Source organism: Schistocerca piceifrons, chromosome 2 (assembly GCF_021461385.2).
Source record: "Schistocerca piceifrons isolate TAMUIC-IGC-003096 chromosome 2, iqSchPice1.1, whole genome shotgun sequence".
Lineage (NCBI taxonomy): Eukaryota > Metazoa > Arthropoda > Insecta > Orthoptera > Acrididae > Schistocerca > Schistocerca piceifrons.
The window spans coordinates 517,397,004-517,410,136 of record NC_060139.1 but is presented as its reverse complement, the minus strand read 5'-3'; positions in this window follow the sequence as shown (position 1 = coordinate 517,410,136).

Sequence of the window (13,133 nt, the reverse complement as noted above, 5' to 3'; positions counted from 1 at the left end):
GAAAAGAATCTGACACGGTGCCCCACTGCAGATTGTTAATGAAATGAAATGAAATGGTCATGTGGCACTGATGGGTAGATATTGCCACGTGGGGATGTTCAACCACGAAGTGGCAAGTCTTTTCAGTTAATGCTACGTTGGGCGGCTTGCATGTTGATATGATGATGAGCACAACACAACACCCAGTACCTGAGTGGAGAAAATCTCCGACCACGCCGGGAATCGAAGCATGGCCTGCTGAATGGCAGTCAAACGTGCTGACCACTCAGCTGAGGAAGCGGAGACTGTTAACAAAGGTACGAGCATATGGAATAGACTCCCAGATGTGTGAGTGGCCTGAAGACTTCCATGGGCTTCTTAAGTAATAGAACCCAGTATGTTGTTGACGGCGAGTGTTCAGCACAGACAAGGGTTTCGTCAGGAGCGCCCAAGAGAAGTGTGATACGACCGCTACTATTTTCTATATACATAAATGATCTGACGGACAGTGTGGGCAGCAATCTGCTGATGTTTGCTGATGATGCTGCAATGTACGGGATGGTGCTGAAGTTGAATGATTATAGGAGGATACAAAATGACTTAGACAAAATTTATAATTGGTGTGATGAATGGCAGTTTGCTCTAACTGTAGAAAATGATAAGTTAACGTAGGTGAGTAGGAAAACCAAACCTGTAACGTTCAAATAAGCATTGGTGGCGTACTGGTTGACACAGTCACGGTATTTAAATATCTGGGAGCAACGCTGAAAACCGATATTCAATTGAACGAGCCTGTGAGGATTGTGGTAGAGAAGGCGATTGCTCGACATTGGTTTATTGAGAGAACTTTGCGGAAGTGTGGTTCATCTGTAAAGGAGCCTGCATATAGGACACCAGCGCGACCTATTCTTGATTGCTGTTCGAATGTTTGGGATCCTCACCATGAGACGTTGCAGACATTGAAGCAATTCAGTGGTGGGCTGCTAGATCTGCTACCGGTAGGTTCAAAAACATGAAAATCTTATGGAGATGCTTTGAGAACTCAATTCGGAGCGACGTTCTTTTCATGGAACACTATTGAGAATATTTAGAGCATCAGTATTTGAAGTTAACCGCAGAAAGATTCTACCGCCACCAACATACATTTTGCATAAGGACCTTGAAGGTAAGGTACGAGAAATTAGGACTTGTATGGACGATACAGATGTCATTTTTCCTTCGCTTTATTTATATAAGAAAGGAAATGACTGGTAGTGATACAGGATACCCACCGCCATGCACCATACAGTGGCTTGTTAAATATGTATGTAGATATAGATGGTTATGAGTCTACGGTATCCGAGTGTGTGCATGAAGGGCAGATTGCAGCTTGGCAGCAAGTGAAATGCGGGTGGAGTCTGAGCACACAGCGTGAACCATGGACTCCCAGACTGAAGTCAGCCATGTAACGGCTAATGGGTAGTTAGACAGGATGATACGCATCTTGTTGACAACTGGCATGGAGTACTTTTCAGAGCCGGCTGTGGATGGTGGCAGACACTGCCTAGCTGGAGAGAGAAGTATATGTGGCCATTTGATCCAGCCCTGTTATGACAATATGTCACCTTTGGCGATGCAGGTGCATCATGACAGTCAGACCTTCTTTATATAAAGAGTGTTCCAGCCTCAGCAGCAAGCAGCAGGATTAGTCTTGTAGCAATCAGACCCTCTCTAGTGCGAAGACAGAGTCTTCAATTATGTCAGCCCGGCATCTTTCAGCTTCTCGTCAAGAAATGCGGTGAAGGTTTCTGTTCACTTAGCTGTAGGTTACAGATGTCGTTTTGAAAGTCAGTAGAGCAATTTATTGGGGGAGGATTATCGATAGGACCCCCTCTCACTGGTAGACACCAGAGGGGGATGCCACTACTCTGGCCAGGTGCCTGAAGATGGTACTGCAGGAACTACAAGCGAGGAGGTATAATTCACTTGCGTAACTGCCAGAGGTCGATGTGGAGGGAGTAATGGGAATAAGTACTGGAGATACTGCCGATGATCTGACCACAGTAGTGTATAAAGTCGTTACCGTTAAGATGAAATAAAAGTGATCATACTTTATCTGAGCTTCAGAATATGAGAGACTGTAAGAGACATTAAGTTACCGGATATTTCTTTCCTGAATTAGGCTATCACATTTCGGTGATAGGGGAAGGTGAGTGCTTCCACAGTTGAAGCAGAAAGGTTGTTGCTGACATGGTGAGTTTTAATGAAGTGGCCGACCATAGTCTCCACATCCTGGGATTGTCTTACAATAGGAGCCTAATAACTGGAACAATGGGAAGTACCGGGTGTAGATGGGAAGAGATATGCCTGGAATGTTGGCATTTAAAGCGCTGGATTGGAGAAGGGAAATTGGGGTTCACACCAGAATGTAGACAATGATTTTAATTTGATCATGAAGCGAAACACTCTCATACGCATGGATAAACGATCCAGTTTTAACTTTTTAATGTTCGGATATTAAGTTGCCGTCTCTTTAATCTAAGAATAGATTATCAATGCAGCTAGCCTCTATTTCTGTGTAATGTCTTGTCTGTGTAGACGTGTATCTGTGTCTTTAAAATCCCTTCACCTTCACACATAAGTCTATACAGTAAAGTAAGGCCCTCCCAGTTCTTGGCTGATCCGTGATAAGACAGGCGAAAAATTAGACCAATGGAGGATTATTAGTATTATCTCTGTTTTCATTCGCTCTCTCTCCTTCTCTCCTTTATCTATGTATACTTTTTAATATAAGATTTCATTACGTGATATGGTGATAAAAAAAATCTGCCAAATACAATCTTTGGTGGAGTACTTCGTCTTGGTAATCAGCGGCTGGCTTGCTGTAGCAGATCTTTACATTTATTATTACTGTTAAACACTGCAGTCAGTCGGGAGAATCAATCGTTTGGACAATTTGTTCCATTTACGAAAGATTGCGAATACCAGATGTGTACGAAGCCTTTTTGGACGATTTAACACAGACTCAGTGGTTGCAGGCTCTCTTCGAGACAACTGAAACTTCCCCACTAATTACAGGGCCAACGTGATCAACAAATGATTCAGAAAAAACTCATTAGTGTATAAAATCCATCTCCATTACATGTCCAGATCTCCGGTGATTCCACGCCTTAATTATTTTCCTTTTACAATCTCTTTCTCTTCAAAACAAACCGCTAGCGGTACAAATGTTAATTGGCTCGATTTAGCGAGAAGAAAAGCAGAATATGTATCTCTCAGAAACACATCAATCCCTCAACAGATACTCCAGAAGGTGTCCTAGTTACCACTCCTCTAACAACCATGGAGAATGCATATATGCATCTCTGTTATTTCAAAGAATAAATGCACTAGAAAATACTTTGGCGTCGAGGAGCTGTCGCCGCATATATTACGAGAAAATCAGATCAGATAACTTTTCCAAAGTGAATGAATGTGGATGGTTTGATTGAAAATGATTACTTGGTGCGTGGTAGAGGGTATTTGCTGTGGGGACATTACACAGTATCAACACTGTTGTCTGGGAGGCCTAAATTTACATGACACTGAGTGGGCTCCCACGCTTCTCCAAGTTTTCAAATAATTCGCCATCCATTAGCAGCATTACACTGTGGTAAAAAATTTTTATCTTGTACCAAGTACCAGTTCTTATGGAGCTTTATGCTAACAAGTATAGCACCAAGTTGTTTGCAAGAGAGTAATTCTTGGGACTGTATGGAATAAGCTGCTTTCATTAAGACAGAAACACTTTGCAATTCACTGAGAGAAGAGATTTCTCCAAATATATTTTCGATGTTATCTACAAAGAACATCAACTTAGTAGATAGAAATGACCCTCAATCAATCTGGGTGCAAACCAAGAATTGAGGGGTGTAAGTCTGTGAAGTTCATATGGTTTTGTTTTCCTCCCATGGCGTGGCCAGAAAGTGAATCCTTAGGATCACAACGATCTGTACTGACGCATTCAGTTCTGAGAGACAGACGAGTCTCACGGCCACTGGCTGATAAGTTTAATTACGGGCCAAATATCCGCCATGGTGCCACTTACTCCGAACAAGGAATATCATAATTGGCACAGTAAGGTCAGAGCAATGCCAACCTGTCCAGATGATCATTGCCCAGGATTCCAGTGCTTGGAAATGGACAGGCACCTACTCCTTGTGATGTTTGGAGAGGTAACAGCTCAGGCATCAATAGAGCATTCCCTGTGTAGCCATGGGCTGTCACAGTACGAGTATCTGACGACCCCCCACATGGATGGCTACCTTGCTTGTTTTGGTATGAAAAATTGGTGTACGGCGTTTTTCGGCTTTCCTATTTTTCGCATAAACGTGCTTCCTGATCTAACCTTAGAATTCCTAGTCTTCTTCGGGGCGTGGGGGTTTGCCACCTACAGGTGAGGACGTGGTTCCCCTTTTCGCCCTGTGCTACCTCCTCCAAACAGTCTGGCCAACCCAGACTATCTTGTCAAGCCCTAAATCTGTAGTTGGGGATTTAAACACGATAATTTAGCGAAAAACTCCTCTTGTATTGGCAAGCCCTTAGTTTTTCAAGTGAATCTCTGGATATACCAACTGTTCACCGCGCTGAGACATTTTTCGGGTATTCGTAAGGTTTGCAACATAAACACACTGCTCGTACACACTCGCAGATGAGTGGCCAATGAGACAAGCCTTGTACAACCACACTGATCCCAGATACCTAAAAACAGCAAAATAAAAAAGCTTCCAGATTCCACTTAGTAATATGGCCCCTGAAGTCTGTTGTATCACAATCCCTGTGTAGAGACTGTACAATGAACACATATGACATTGGGGACGATGATGCAGTAGGTTCCTAATGTGTGTGTGTTTACCATGGTCGGCTATGAGTGGATAAGTCTGAGGCATAATTCTGCCGTGGAGAGGGTGTGGCGTAGTAAGGAAAGATGGGCTTCATAGGACGGCTTCAGTTTGGGTGGCTGCGGATTTTCCAGTGGATATCCAAGCTGATGTGGGAGTATTACACATTTATAATTACTGTTGGAAGTTTGGATGTAAAGTGGTTCAAAAATTGTTCAAATGGCTCTGAGCACTATGCGACTTAAGTTCTGAGGTCATCAGTCGACTAGAACTTAGAACTAATTAAACCTAACTAACTTAAGGACATCACACACATCCATGCCCGCGGCAGGATTCGAACCTGCGACCGTATCGGTCGCTCGGTTCCAGACTGTAGCGCCTAGAACCGCACGGCCACTCCAGCCGGCTGTAAAGTGGTGTGTAGGGGATTCTCAGTAAGGGTGCCATCTAAGGGGGCATTGGTGTCAGACGTACAATTGGTGTGGAATAATAACAATGTGTCCTAGCAACGTAAAACGATGTGTTATTTACGATGCAGCCAACGGCCTGGATGCCGCCAGATCACCGAAATTAATCCCTGTCGGACTTGGGTAGCACTGGGACGGATGGCTATCCGCATCTGCCGAGAGCTGTTGGCAGGTAGAGTGCACTCGACCCTTGTGAGGTCAAATGAGGAGCTACTTGCCTGAGAAGTAGCGGCACTGGTAACGAAAAAAACAAGCTCGAGGAATATTTGTAAGACTGTCGCGGAACTGACTCTTGTTAATGAACGGGAGAAATGCCAATCACAGAAAATGCTGGAAACCGTCTACAATCCAAAACATGGTGTGAAAATGGCACGAAACAGGCTCTGTAACGAATAAAAACCGCAACTATCCGAAAAGAGACCAAACGCCAGAAAACATTCTTCGAGTGAATGAAAACTTAAAATAATGTCTGACGAAATTTCATGGCTTTTTATCTGTGGAAGTGGGAATGAAGTGAAAGTCGTGTCGAAACATTATCAAATATTTCCTGAATTGTATCCTTACGTTTTACTGTTGTGCATGAGTTAAAGCGCCCAGATGAATTTTCATATGTTTGTGAGTGAAGAGGAATGAGGACTTTTGGATCATCAGCTTCTCATTTCTTCAGAAGTCTGGTTCAGGCTGTCAGGGTACGTGAACTCACAGAACGTACGCCATTATGCATCAGGAAATCCGCATCAGTACTCTGAAGAACCGGTGCATAAAATATCAAGACTGTTGTCACATGATTCTTTCAGCAAACTATTAATGCTAACCAAACTATTAATGCTAACCAGTAGGCCCAGAAACTGTTTAATCCAAAAGCAGTTCAGTGACACAGAAACAAGCTTGTCACGAGTGCTTGTTATGAGGCAGCGCAATGTCATGGCCCCATCGATTGCATAATATCTGTACCTGTGACTTTTACCTGTGTGGCAAAGTGAAGGGTCAGCTGCACTCAAATGATCCTGACACACTGGAAGAGGTACACCAGAACAAATGATATTGCTGCTAGCTCTTAGGCAGAGCTGCTACTCTTGTCTCACAGTTTGATAAATCGAGCACAGCGCTGCATCGACGTCATTGGCGGCCATTTCCAATATCTTTTGTGATGCTAGATGCTAATTAACGAGAAACAATCCCGTGGCAGTCTTGTTGTAAATATTTAACTCTACAGTTTTATTCGGCTAACGCTGTACATGCCGAAGTTACAATTTAGAACGCGAGCAGGGGATGTTGAGGTTGACAGCAGTAATACGAGGGGAGATTGCGTGAGCTACGTGGTGGGGAAGATATAATGAATGTGACGATAAGGTCAGATATGTATAGTGACACTGGCATGCAAAGACGAGACTGAGGTTGAGGTGCTCAGTGATATTTGTAAGAGAGCTTGGCACTGTAGGGGAATGTTCTCTAAGTAGCAAATACGAAGTTCGCTTGCGGTTATAGTGAGTTTGCAGTCTGTAGAATGTAGAACGTAAACAAATCTATGGACTAGTATACGTGTCATGCAAGAAGGGGAGGGGGACAGATGGGTTTCGCCAAGCTTGCAGGTATGGACTTGGTGCTGGGAAATAGCGTAGCGGAGCAGATGTCTGTCTGAATGAAAGGAATGGATGTTTTGAAAGGTTGTACTGATGTCGTGCCATTAAACAGAGCAAAAGAGCCAGTTGACATAGGAGAAAGGAAATGTGAGAAAAAGGTCTTGTTAAAAGAGAGGGTCTAGGTGACAGAATACAAAACAAAACCAATTGTGGGAGTATGTGGTTTGGAAATTAAGACGAATCATGGAGTCAGTGGCTAGGCTCATTTACTGAAGGAGTTGGCGGTTCCGGAATAGGTGTATATTTTTGAGGACGTGTTCATGACGTGAATTATACGAGAGGCTTTCAATAAGTAATCCAACACATTTTTTCTGTAAGCAGGTTGGTTCTGTTCAGGATTCCAGTACACCATATTATACCCCAATATTTTGGTTACAAAACGCTGTTTTTAAAAGTAATCTCCGTCCAATACGTCGGCCTTACGTCACCTTAATCTGCCTGTATGCCCACACTGTACCACTCTACAGGTCGACGTCAAAGACGTCTTGCTGATCAGTACCTCCATATCATCTGTCTACTGTTACCAGTGGAGTGCATCCTTTATTGGGCAAATAGATGGAAGTTAGAAGGTTCGAGATCCGGGCTGTAGAGTGGGGGAAGAAGAACTGTTCAATGAAGTTTTGTGATCTCCGGTCGTGTGAGGCCTTGTGTTGTCATGGAGAAGGAGAAGTTCGTTTGCATCTTTGTGACGACGAAAACGCTGAAGTCGATTTTTCAGTTTCCTGAGGGTAGCACAATACACTTCTAAGTTGAACGTTGCACCATCAGGAAAGACACCAAACAGAGTAACACTTTAAGGGCCCTGGAAGACCGTCGCCACGATTTTACCGTGTTGTTTACAGTTCGAAGTGATGAACCCATGTTTCGTCGCCTGTGACCACGTTACACAAATAATTGTCATGATCAGCCTCGTAATGCGCAAGCAATTCCGCACACATGGCCCTTCATTTCTCTTCATGGTCTTCTGTTAGGTTTCGAGGAACCCAGCGGGCACACACATTTGAGTACCCAGCTGGTGGACGACTGTGTCAACACTACCAACAGACATATCCAGTTGAGCAGTGAAGTCTTTCATTGTGATAAGTCGATCACCTCGAATGAGAGTGTCCGCCCATTCCAAAATTCCAGGAATCACCGTTGTTTGCGCCCGGCTGGCACGTGAGAGACTGGACAGGTTTGCACGACCTTGTTGCGATAATGACAGACGTCTCGCCCAAAGCCTCACCGTGCTTTTGTTAATTGCCACGTCTCCATAGACATTCTGCAAGCGCCTGTGAATATCTGTGATGCTCTGGTTTTCTATCAAAAGAAGGTCAATAACAGTCAGTAACAGCTCTCTGCTTGGGAGGCACTTGCGTTACAAACGCCATTTTGAAGTCTACGTACAACTCCACCACCTATAGGGACTTCATGAAGCTATAAGGGCTAAAGTGGAAATATTCCACGAACAAGTTTCGCGTTTTATTCATTCGAAATTGGGCGAGAAAAAGCGTTGCATTACTTACTGAACGCCCTTGCATCCTCTGCTGTAGGAGTACCACGTATGGTGTTTCAGCAATATAGTGGTTCTGCCGGCAGGAGGGACAGGAAGTTCAGATTTCGTGGGTCAGTGTTTGGATTTGCATTTTGAAGAGCCTGAGCTGTTGCAGTGATGATATGTATTAGAAATATAAGAGGAGGTTAAGTTAGTGTAGTGTTTTAGGAAATGGTTTGCTTTGGCTCTAAGCACTATGGGACTTAACATCTGAGGTCGTCAGTCCCCTAGACTTAGAACTACTTAAACCTAACTAACCTAAGGGCATCACACACATCCATACCCAAGGCAGGATTCGAACCTGCGACCGTAGCAGCAGCGCGGTTCCGGACTGAAGCGCCTAGAACCGCTCGGTCACAACGGCCGGAGGTTTGCTTTGGAATGAAGACAGAAGGTGGGTTTTTACAGTATTCCGCCTGTCTGTAATCAACACAGAAGTTCATGTTAGGTACTATACGTAAGGGTTTCTTCTAAGCCAAATTGCAGTTACCATCTCACTTTGAAAATTTCATACTTTAACTTGAAACAATTTGAAATACGTCTGACATACAATGATTTCACAATTATTTTTATAACCTTGGGGTGCGATAGTGTCGAGTATTCAACCAGCGCCTTATTGCTCCTTGTAAACTTAGTTAAAAGAGCGGATTTGAGAGTACAGTCAGTATTTGTAAATAAAGCTATGGCACTGTTGTTCAGTTCTGTTAACAGATTGATTTTTTCTTTGTTGATGATATCCTAACTAGGAATTCAAGACACTTTGATATTTGCCCAAACTTTAAATGCACAAAAAATATTCGACAGAGCGCAAAAGTCGAGATTTGACCGTTGACAGATTTGTTTCTCCTTTAAAGTCCTTAATTCTGCTTTCTTGGAAGTTTTGCCCCTTGTAAAATGTTGCAACAGCTCCGAAGTTTGACGGGAAACTCTTCTGTCTCTGAAAGTCCCTTTATAACTTTGCTCGACGCTATAATGCTTTCACTTCGTTGTGTCAGAAGCGAAAGCCAGCGCTGCAGATAAAGGAATTACGGAGATAAACTTACGCTTCAAAGCTCTCTGGATTCTTACAATAACGCAGAAATGCATATACCTTTATATTCAAGGGAATATTGCTGTAGTTGATAAATGCGATGCGGACTCAGAGTTTCCGATAGAATATCTTTTACTCAGTCTGCAGAAGGTGTAACTTGTGGAGATAAACAGGACACTAAAGGTTCTTGCTATGTTTTTAGCGATGTGGAACTTCGTTTTCTAAAGGCAACGAGAGATTAAAAAAAACAGTAGAATTACTTCATTTGGCTCCAGAATTAATGGAATAGACGTAGTAGCTATTCTCCAGAAAAAGTCTTAGTTTGCTGTTTTCAACTTCCGTTCATTATATCTCGCTATGATCTTGGTTTCCTGGTTCTAAGTCGAGTGGACGACTTGAACCAGAGACTTAAAAGGATGTATGATATGCTAAGTTATCCACTCCAGATAATTATAGTTCGGGGTCAGGGATTTTCTCTGCCTCGTGATGACTGGGTGTTGTGTGATGTCCTTAGGTTAGTTAGGTTTAAGTAGTTCTAAGTTCTAGGGGACTGATGACCATAGCTGTTAAGTCCCATAGTGCTCAGAGCCATTTGAACCATAATTATAGTTGTAGAAGATTCTGAAGTATTGGTGTAAGATTCAAAATAATTCCCGCCTCTCCTCCTCAGCTCCATATATGAAACAATTAAAATCCTAGTGATCAGCTGAGAAAGCATTCACAACAAAATTGCAGAGTTTGAAAGTTTGAAGCACTCTTATAAAATACCGATAGTAAAGCTCAGATAATGCTAGGCACAGAAAGCTGACTAAAACCAGAAATTGACAACAATGAGTTTTTTGGAATAGTTATGAATGTACGTCGAAGGATAGGCTAACAGGAAATAGAGGTGGTGTAGGCCCTTCTACTCGTTGCAGTAGACAAGAAATTTGAACCCACCATTACGTTTAGAAACTGAAACTGTATGCGAGGTAGTTTGGATACAGCTCAGTATGAAGGGTGGACAAAACCTTATAACCGTATGTCTATAGGCATCACACATACTGAGATGTAACCGCAAATTTTAGAGGAAGCCTCAGTTCGGTAGTACATACTTTTTCCGATCATATAGTAACTACTGGAGAAGATTTCAATCATTGAGACGTATGGAATAAGCCCAGTTTTGTAAGTGGTGGACGTGACAATACATCGTGCACAACCATACTAAATAATAATTCTGAAAAATACCTCAAGATAATAGTTCTGAAACCGACTTGTGACGGAAATATATTAGCTTTGCTGGTAACAAATAGACTTCGAAGATCTTCACGCTGAAAATTGTATCTGTGCGTATGAGACAGTTATTGAAACAATGATTATCGAGGTACAAAAGCTGTCTAAAACAAGGAGAAAGCTTTTCACGTTCAGGTAAAGAGGCAGTAGCATAATTTTTCATTGGGAAACTTGATACATTTGGCCCTGTGCCGGACCATTTACAGGAATTATGACTTGAGTTTAGAAGGATAGCTGACCGTGCACTCCGTAGGATATAGTACAACATCTTATGTTGGGAATGACCTTCCATGGTCTTTGTAAAGAAATACCTAAAGAGTGACTACTGCACTATACATTTGGAATAAAATATCGGACTATAGACAGAAAAAACCTAAATGAAACGCGTTTGGCTCTCAAAGGACCATCTGTCATGTCATCAAGGACAACCGTAGCAGAATACTACCGAAAGATCTCACAAAATCAAAAGAATTTATGATCATATGTAAAGGCAAGCAGTAAAGGAAACAAAAGAAAAATTCGAAGTAGGAATTAAAATCCATGGAGAAGAAATAAAAACTTTGAGGTTCGCCGGTAATTTTGTCAGAGACAGCAAAGGACCTGGAAGAGCAGCTGAACGAAATGGACAATGTCCTGAAAGGAGGATATTAGATGAACATCAACAAAAGCAAGACGAGGATAATGGAATGTAGTCGAATTTAATCGGGTGATGCTGAGGGAATTAGATTAGGAAATGAGACACTTAAAGTAGTAAAGGAGTTTTGCTATTTGGGGAGCAAAATAACTGGTGATGGTCGAATTAGAGAGGATATAAAATGTAGACAGGCAATGGCAAGGAATGCGTTTCTGAAGAAGAGAAATTTGTTAACATAGAGTATAGATTTAAGTGTCAGGAAGTCGTTTCTGAGAGTATTTGTATGGAGTGTAGCCATGTATGGAATTGAAGCGTGGACGATAAATAGCGTAGACAAGAAGAAAATAGAAGCTTTCGAAATGTGGTGCTACAGAAGAATGCTGAAGATTAGATGGGTAGATCACATACCTAATGAGGAGGTACTGAATAGAATTGGGGAGAAGAGAAATTTGTGGCACAACCTGACTAGAAGAAGGGACCGCTTAGTAGGACATATTCTGAGGCAATTTAATATTGGAGGGCAGCGTGGAGAGCAAAAATCGTAGAGGGAGACCAAGAGATGAATACACTAAAGAGATTCAAAAGGATGTAGTATGCAGTAGGTACTGGGAGATGAAGAAAGTTGCACAGGATAGAGTAGGATGGAGAGCTGCATCAAACCAGTCTCTGGACTGAAGACCACATCAACAATGTAAAGGCTGTCAGTGGAACCAAAGTTGGTGTGAAGACACTCACGGAAGACACAGGAACTGAAAATGAATGTAGAAAAGCAATAGAAGCAACGCTGAACTTGGTTTCCAAATGTTACTTTACAAAGGAAAACCCAGAAGTATTGCCCCAGTTTAATTCTCGTACCACTGCAGGAATGAGTACAGTGTTTTTGGTTTCGAATGTGCAGACTCTCATCAGAAAGTTGAGTAGTCTCTTGTTTAGCGGGCATACTGAGTTTTTGCTAGAACTTATGACAGGAGTAATGGGGGTGCCTTCTTTATGGACTTTGAATCTGAGACAATTTTCTCATAAAAGAAACATTTGTGTTGTTCAGTTTCTGCTAGGGGATAAACTGAAGCATACGTAACGCTTGCAAACCTCAATGGAGTCCTTGAAAGTAGAGTTGTAGCAACTAAATGCATTGGAACATTAATAAATATATCCTGAAGTCAATGAAGACATAGTATGAAACCAACAACGTATTTATGTGGATGTAATTTGCGTTGAATCATACATTAATTTGCTGTCCCACTGGTAATAAATAATCAAATAAAACCTTATAAGTGCATGCTGTGACGTTAGATGCCGATAACGTGATAATCTTCATGCTATATATAAAAACACCGGAGAAAAAAAGAAAATGTCGTCGCCAGGGAACACCGTGTAACACCACCTACGGGCTTCATGATTGCCTCAGTTCGACGAGGAAGAAAGTCCAGAAGCTTCTTCGGGTATGTCATACCCAGCTGGAGCACTCACTGATGATTAGATCCGGGGATGTTGATTCATACCTTTCAACTGCTGTCTGAAGTAGCCCCAGACATTTGAAGTTCAGCCATTCAGTCGAGGTGCGACAGGGTGCCATAGAGCTGTTTAAACCAGGAACACATGTGAGGAGCACTGTGGAGGTGATTATCGTTATCTTGGGAGATGGGAGTGTTTACAGAATACTCTTAAGGGAGACACAGAAAATAGGGCAACACTTGGTCACCGATAATGATAAA